Genomic DNA, 9165 nt, shown 5'->3' with positions numbered 1-9165 from the left:
CTCTGGTGGACAGCTAACCTCAAAAATGCAGTTTTCCTAGCAAGAGCTGTAGCAGCATCTGCAAGTTGGAACTGTTCAAGATCTTTGAGAACAACATACAAAAATTATAAGTGCACAGAGAACCCTTAAAACTCACATACCTGGGCAGCAGCTTTGTCTCTTCAGGTGTGAATTAATTCCCAGACTGTTCTAAGAGAAAAATCTACTGCCTCAAAACTGCAGGCACACTGCCACAACACAGGTCACCAAACTTATCTGAATTAATCCCAGACTCAAACACAGCCTCTTGTTTAGAAAGGTTCTGTTCAGAGATATCCAGGGATGGAGTCATCACAACCCCTGGTAAACTGCTACAGTCATTAATTATTCACCCCAGTAAAATTTTGCAGCTTATCTCTTGTCTAAAAGTATCAGTGTTAGAGCCTTCCAGCCACTGGATCTCCTTACAGTTTTGACTGCCAGACAGAAGAGCTCTCTATTATCAAATTTCTCTGCCCTGCACAGGCTGTTATAAATTGTAGTCATGTCACCCCTTGCCCTCCTCCAATAAAACAGACAGAGCTCCTGGAGTCCTTCCCTGCCAAACAGATTTTCTGAATCTTTAACAGTCCTCACAATGCTTCTCTTGAAGCTTCTCCAATTTTAACCAATGTTCTTGAACTGCAAGCATCAGGATGGAATACAGAATTCAGGCTGCACTTGTGTCAATGCCAAATATAGGGCTATAACCACCTTGGACCTACTCAGCTCAGTACTTCCCTGTCTACACATTCAATCTTGGGCATAGTTAGGCTGGGAAAACTCCAGTTCAGATGGTTATCTGCCCTGACAGCCAGCCTCTTTCAGGCTAGCCATTTCCCAGGAGACAGCTATCCCTCCTCCATCTCCTCATTATACCAGAAGGGCCCTCATTTTGTCTCTAGAGTATGGCATTTCATTGCATCAGAACACACTGTTCACAGAGCAATCCCAGTCACTCCAGCCCTGCCTTATCTTGCACTCCACCTAATCTGCGTGTTATCTGAGAGCTTTATGAGTAATGGTTTTATTTTTTCTGCTCCAGGTCACTGATTAAAAGAAGTTAAATAGTGCTATGCTAAGAACCTAGTACAAACATACCTTCTGGAGACTGCTTTTGTCTGCCTGGTTTTGAAACCTTCCAGTGGGACAGTTTGGAATGCAGCTCTCATGCTGCTTCTGCTCAGTATCTGCATTAACAAATAATAATGCTGGGAGACAAAACCCCTCAACTTCAAAATATATTGAACCAAGCTTTCAGATCTCAGAGAAAAACAGAGCTCCCAACTACCATGGGAATAGCTTAAAGCTTGTTCAGTGTCCAAGAGTGTCCACACTCATCTGCCTGCAGTGTCCCTCTGGAGAGCAGAGCTGCGCTTTTGGGGGTGTCACAAACCTGCCACAGGGCTGGGAGGAGCCCTGGCAGCACAGCCAGCAGAGGAAGGGAAAGCTCCTGCTCCCAGAGGAAACTCCTCAGGGTTTGTAGGGTTCTGAGATTAGAGAAACCAGGGCTGTGCAGAGGCACAGAGCAGCCGGTCCCCTTGGCTCCTCTCTCCCCAGTCCCACCATGACAGAATTAGACTGTCTGAAATGGGAGGGGATTTAAGAGCAATAAGAAGAAGGCTCTCCAGAGGAGCAGGAGGCTGTGCAAGACGTGCCCCATCCCTTGCACAGCACGAGCAGTGCCAGAGCTCAGGCAGCCCCACTGTGAGCTCCCAGCTTCACCCACCCATGGCAGGACAGCCACGCTCTGCAGCCCCACTTCAAGAAAAGGAGCTATTTGAGCTTGCTGATCCGTAACATCACAAGTTATTTTATGGGGTTATTGCATAGTTTCTTCTAAATCCTAGAGAACTGGAACAGGAGGTCATCCAGACTAGATGGTGAGTGATGAAATGCACTCCCCTCCTCCCTCATGTCCACAGGAATGTATCAGGAAAAACCAACCAGTATATCTACCTGCCACCAACCAGACTTCACAACCCCATTTTGTGCTTAAAATAGATTTCCCTGTATCAAAATACCGTAATTGCAAAGTCCTTCTGCTGCTCTGCAGCCTGTTTGAGAAGCCACAACCACAGCCAACGTCATGCTCCTGCAAGCCCTGCTGGAGATAAGTCCCTGACAGACCAGCAAGCATGAGAAAAGGGATGCAAGGAATGCATCTAAATAATATCTACCCAAAACTGATCCTCCTGACAGCAGCACCTCCTCCCAGCAGCACCACCACGCCTGCACAGTGCAGAAATCAATGCCAACTTCTACCATTTGTCTCTCACATCACTGCTTGCTCTCAATCAAAGCCAATTCTATTCTTTAAGAAACGCTCCTGATGGCATAAAACCATACATACCTGAACATCTCAAATTACCCTGATCTTGAGCCACTCCAAACCTAAGATCTGGACACAACATACTTGAAATGCTGCTAAAAAGCCAGTGCAAGGAAAATATGAAACATATTTTTCCTACCTCTGTGTGCCACAAAGAAAGATGCCTAGTTTCCACACTAGTGACACACTTTTAAAGGATTTCTGGTCTGCTGTCAAGTCTCACCTGCACACAAAGGCAGGGATGACTCAGGAGTGAGGCACATCCTTTGTCTTTTTTTGTCCTTTAATGAATCAGTAACACCAATGAAAACAAAAGCAACTTCACCTGCAAAATAGTGAAGTTAGGACTTTCTGATTCCTGTCAGTGCTGAGATCCTGGACTAAGGATGAGAATAAAAGGCACAGAATTACATTTAAGTGCAAAGAAAACCTAAGATTAGCTGCAGAACAGGTGTCTCTAAATCCCCTCATCTAAAGAAATTAAATCCATGCTTAGATTCCTCTTCCCACTTCCCAAAGAGCTGTGAAGATAGCCCTGGATAAACTTCCCAGGGGCGACAATCTGGAATTTCTCATAAGAACAGCATGATAAAAGCTGTTAATGATAAATTCATGCAGAGGTGTAGGAAATCAATGTAAAATGGCAGTTTCATGGGCAACACTGCATATTACACAGCACTGAGAGCCTGAAAAGCACCTTATCCCCAGCACTGAGCACAGCCTGAGGCTGAAGGAAGGTGCTGCTTTTCCTGGTACTTGGCAGGAACAGCCTGGAGCAGGGCAGGGAGCCTGGGCAGGCAGGGACTGGGAGCTTTCCTACAAGATCCAGCCCTGGAGAAGCTGACAGCTCCCTCCTGTCAGTCCCACACAGCTGGGAGCTCACCAGGGGTTTGTCCTCCTTATGTTCTGCTCACCAAGGAAGGTACGTGGCAAATTTGGCCAAGTCATTGTTCAGTGGTTTTTGTGTCACTAGAGCTGACAAGCCCCTTATCCTGCCTGGCAGGAACAACCACGAGGACTTCTTGAAGTGAGTCTGCAATCAGACCAGGCAAAGCTCCTCCTGGTCTACTCCTTTGTCTCCCCCATACAAAGTTTTTGTTTAAACGCTCCTGCAATTATTATTTGACTCATCTCTGCAAAATGAGGTTCTGAATATGTTAATAAGAATTATCACGAAAATTATATAAATTAACTTTCTCGGTGCTTGCCAATGTTTTTAGCCATGTCAGTGCAAAGCCTTTATCTTGTCTAGCAAAAGCTGGCAGGTTAAACCCAACCCAGACCCTTGAGACTGAGCAAATGACTGCTGCCAGTCAAGTAGCCAAAGCACCAAATCATTAAGGGCAAGCATTCTCTCTTAATCGTTTAATACTTCAAGGCAAACAATTAACGAGCCTCATTTCCCTGTATCTCCCTGAAACTTTGCTAGAATTTGGCCTCGTGTCATGATTTCATTTTCAAAGACTCTTCCTTTCACTTCCATTGCCAACAGACTTCCCAATCCCCTCAATGTCTTTTCAGTGCTCATTTGTTTCAAAACAAGAAGAAAAAAACCACAAAAAACCCAGGTAAAGAGTCCCTATCACCTCATACTCCTTTATTGTGCAGATCCACAATAAACTGAAATCTGCACAATAAATTGAAAATTATACTGTATGGTGAGAGTAGTGTATTATCTACATAGCATAGGGAAAATCCATGAATAGAAAACTTACTCTGAAGAGAAGCAAGTGAAAGAGTATCAAAAGCAGATCAAGTACAGCTCAACCGAGAAATACAATCTTTTCCAACTTTCCAAGAGAACTGGAGTGGCCATAAATATCTAGGTAATGAGGGCTTTAAATGGGATCTGTGCTCCTAACTCCTTCAAACTGCTAGGAAAAAAAAATAATCTCTGAATGTCAACAGTGCCAAAATCTTCAAGAATTTTATATTTGCCCTGCTTATGCAAACGCCAGAAATTCTTACAACCATCCATTCCCCTTGCTTATAAATATTTATCTAGTTGGAGCCAAGTGCATAAATGAACCTTCTATCCTGCTTATGGCTGTTCTCCCTTTAATCCTTAATCCCTTTGCACTATCTTTCTTGTCTCTAACCTGCAGAGGACTCTGACTGTTTGCATTTAATTCTTCTTACACATGCCCTGGAGCACGAATGGCTTGTCAGGTTAAAGATAAAGCAAACATGTACTGCCACCAGTAGAGTAACCAGCCTTTTTGATATCAGAACACCTGCAGCCAAGGCAGGCTGGGGAAGGGAAGGATGAATAAATAAGTGATTTGGCTGAGATCTCCCCACTCAGCAAACACAGGCTTTTCCAGGACAAATCTCTTGTCCACTACTCACCAATTCTGAAGTTGGTCCCCTTCCTCATTTCAACTGAATGCAGCTACACCAGGGATGGCACGGCCAGAGATAAACCTGAGAGATTATGTCTAAATTGCATCTTGAACAATGGGGCAGGCAGAGCAGAGAAAGGAAAGGTATAAAATCTGTAAGAGGTCAGCAGTGAGAGGCTTGAAGCCATCAAGAGATGAGAAGGACCCGGACAGGGTTTCATCAGCATAGGCAGAAAGGTCAAGGCAGGAAGAACACTTGGAAGAAACATTAGTATTTAGTCTTGGAGAGGGTCAATGGAACAAAAAGACAAGGGTTTGTCACAGTGAAGAGCTTTGGTTCCTGAACACATCCTTTCCATTTTCCTACTGATCTACATTTCCAACCACAAAGCCTTTCAGCTTTTTGGAAGCTACACTTAAGTCAGTCCTCAATGTTAAACCCAAGGCACGAATGAAGCCCAAAGAGTTTTCCTCATCAATAACCATGTCTCATTAGCGCTGAGGACCTGAGAGCTGCTCACCTCCTTCCCTCCCTGCACTGTGAGCAATGGCCCTGCCAGAGCTGCTGCAGCCCCTGGAACCCTGACAGGCCATTGCCCCAGGACACTTGTGGAAGGTGCTGCCAAAGAAAAAAGCTGCCAAGGCCCAGCCCACACTCACTCCTGGGACTGAGAGACCATGGAATTTTCTAATGGGTGTTTCTTTCTGTTGTTCTTTCCAATCAATTTGTTACTACTTTTCCTTCAAAACAGGAAAATTTAAGGTTTTGGAAAATTTATCTAAGCATGCAAGTGCATCATCTGGCACATGAGGCATTTCAGGGCAAGGATAACATTACATAGATCATTGTGATGATCCTATTGAACCACAATGTTTCCATCCTGTTTCTATCTTGAAATGTCAGGTTGATGAAAAATGTATCAGATTTTGACATAATTTGGAAAATATTTATCCTTATTCCTCTTAAAAATCCTCCTTTAAATCAAAGCAGACACACACCCTGGCAGCCACAGGGAACCATAGGCAAAACAAGATAAAAAGCTGGGAAAGTGATGGTCAAAAGAAAGTAAGTGAAACCCCTTTAACTGCAGGGGCCCCTGGACAGCAGGGCTGTATTTGCAAGCAACACCTCCAGTCACAGGCTGAGAGCTCTCAAACAGAGATTTGGAGTAAAAATACACTCTTGATTCTCTGATATAATTAACATTGTTTGTCTCAGCAGCAGTAAAAACAGGCTTTTGCCTGTTAGCAAGATTTTGGCTATTGCCACTATTGTTTACTTGAATGGAAGGCTAAAGGGCTAACTGAAGCTTTTCTCCCTCTGTTGTGAGAATTTCAAATGCTGTGGAAAAAGTATCACTTCATGAACAAACCTTGTGAATTGACAAATACAAACCATACCCCTTGAAAAACAAACAAACAAACCTCCAGAAAACCAAACCTGATCTAAATATTTTCTTCCAGCGTTTCTCAAAAACTTCCAAAAAAAGCACACAGCTGTCACTCAACATCTACTTATAAAAGTCTTTCTGAAGCCTTTATGAAAATGCATCCATGTGCCTACATCCTTTATTGTATTTTTACAAGCCTTCTTGGAAACCTTAACCTTGAGTAAATAAATACATGAAAATGTCTCTTTTTGGCAGAAGTGCTTGCTGCTGTTTGAGCCATAGCAGGAAGATGAAGCTGTGATGCACCTGCAGGTAGGAACAGAGAGGTGATGCCCAGAACAGGTAAGGCAGGGGCTCCAGGGAACTCTCAGACTGGCAAACACATGCTGGAGCAGAAGGAAGTTTGTTCTTCTGATTGCTGCACAAACCCACTAAAAGCTGCCAGAGGTGACCCAACACCTCTCTGCAGTCCACAAACTGGAGAGACTATCTAGATAAAAACCTGCTGAGTTTTAACCCACTCTTGCTTGAATTTATGCTTTTGTTTGACTGCTGCTTCCTCCTTAAAAGTGCAGATTCATGACTAGAGAAATTTAGGGTGAGAAATGGCTCAGTAAAGCCACCATGAGCTTAGGGGATCGAGTCCTCTGCAATTACTGAGGTGCAGAGCCCACAGAGCAGATTCATCCCCACTGGGATCAGGAGCACCAAACCCTCCCTGCAGTGGCCCCAGGGCCAGGTTGGCAGGGCTGGCAGCCAGGGGCCAGCTTGGGCAAGCCCTGCCTCACACCTGAGACCCCAGCGCAGCAGCAGGACCCCAGCAGGACCCTGGAGTGCAGGAATTGATTGGGAAGGCAGAAGCAGCAGGTTTATTTACAGAGGCAGGACCCGCATGGAGAGAGATTCTAAAAGTTGGTAATTTGGGAAAAAAAACCCACAGAGAATTGGCACTTTGCAGAGGCATTTTTTTCTTCTTTAATCAGTATCTGAAGTTACCTGTAACAAACCCAAAACAAAGGACTGCACAAACCTAATAACAAACCCTGACTTCACACAATTAAGCAGCTGCTAATTCCTCCAGCACTTTCTGACTGGGTAAACACAAAGCACTAACTGCTCTTGCCCTTGTACCTCAGACAGCTGGCACAGGAGTTCCCAGAGTTTAAGCCATGGCCCAAATTTGGCTTTTCTTTACATTTTTTGCTCCATATAGAAGTACTTTATAAAATCACACATCCAGTAACCCCAGCTGAGCATCCTTTCACTGACACTTCATTACAGGCTGAAACAATCTGAGGATGGCCTGGTTACAAATTACAAAGGACAAAGCATCTGCTGCTTTAGCTACTCCCCCAGCCTGGTTATTCAAACTCCCAAAAGCTGAGAAGGCAAAGGTCCCAGGACACTGCCTGCCCACAGGAGCAGCCTTTCTGTGTTTAAACACCGTGCTTTGCATTTCATGCCTCCACCAGCTGCTTGCATTTAGATGCAGGTCACATTCACACAGACTAGAAAGCACCACAGACCTGGACAAATTGCTAACATGGGAATTCAGGTCCTTGAAACTCCTGCACTGCAGCCAATGAACAGTCTATAATTTCTCCATTAAATATTTAAACAATACTAACAATACTGCTATTAATAAATAGAGCACCTTTCTCTTTCAGTACAGGTTCCTGATGTCTGAGATAACGGTGCTATGGATTTTTTTTTAATACTTATTTTAAACAGACTGAAAAATCTATAAAGTGGCCATAGAATAATAAAGTTCAGTCTTCTGAGGAGACATGAATTTTCTTGTCAATCCACCAGTCGTACTTCATAGATGCTTGCAATATTTCAGGAGTGGGGGGAGGAAATTTGGGGAACAGCATCAGTTGAAACTGGTTTCCAATGGCAGATCAGAGAGCACACAAGGCAGCAGCACAGAAACATATGTTTGAACTCAAGCCAAAAATCTGGCTTCCTTAAGAAGTGTAGGATGACAAGCCTCTTGTAGCAGTAATAGTAGGCTGAAAAGTGGGGGTGGAAAAATTCCCCTCTCTTCATGCAGAAGGCAAATTCTGTAACATCTACCTAACAGCACTTAATTTAGAACAGCTGAGGTTTAGAAAAAGCCTTCAAAATGACCCATTAAAGACAGTCAAAAGCTTCACACTGTAATGCTTTGGTATTGCAGTCTCTTCACTCACCACTGCTTTATGAGATATTTGGGGAAATGGTAAATAATACACTGGTATCAAAAACCTGAAGCTCTTGGCAGAACAGACACCCCTCCATTACTTGGTTGAGAGCTGATAAATGCCTGTGCCTTTCCTACATTAACATTTCCATGGAATTAGGCACATGAAAATTGATGGTGATCAAAAGTTAATTACAGTGTTTGTGTCAAAAATCAAAAGAGCAGAACGGTGACTTTTAGTTTGGGTGTTCCCTTCACCAAGCTCAGCTACTTCCAGCAAAAGAGGCTCCCAGGGAATGGCATTTGCTCTTAGCAGCAGGACTGATGGTCTGGTCTGTTCTATCCACACTTCACAGGAGACTAATGGTACCGGCCTAAAAAAATATTTTTATGATAGCAATCCTTCTGCTGTCACCAAGAGAAACTCTGCATGCACCCAAGTAGTGGAAAACTGCATAGTCAGGAAGATAATAAAAATAATATTCCAGGGAAAAAAGGGAAGAAAAATAAGGAAAAAAAAAACCACACAGACCCAAGTTCCACTGTTTCAGATGCCAACAACTGCAATTCCCCAGGGGGCCAATACAAACTTTGGCTGAGGTCATGTCCAGCATCTGTAGACTTAGCAAAAGCTACTGCTTGGCTTTTTTTTCTGCTGCATGCCCTCCTCCACCTTGAAATAGACTGTGCTGATTATCAGTTTTGTGCCATTTGATGAAAAGATACTCCAGCAACTGGCTTGCATAGCTGCTTATCCAGCAGCAAATACCACATTTGTGGAGTACAAGGGAGCAGAAAGACATCTGCTTGCTTGACTCCAGTAGGTACAAGTGGCTCATTCTTGGGGACACGCTTGTGCTTTCTCTGCCTGAGCTGCCTTGTCTCGGATGGCTGAGCCCA

The sequence above is a fragment of the Geospiza fortis genome, unplaced genomic scaffold (genome assembly GCF_000277835.1).
Source record: "Geospiza fortis unplaced genomic scaffold, GeoFor_1.0 scaffold408, whole genome shotgun sequence".
NCBI classification, from domain to species: domain Eukaryota; kingdom Metazoa; phylum Chordata; class Aves; order Passeriformes; family Thraupidae; genus Geospiza; species Geospiza fortis.
The sequence above is the reverse complement of the archived record's forward strand: the minus strand, read 5'-3'. Positions refer to the sequence as shown.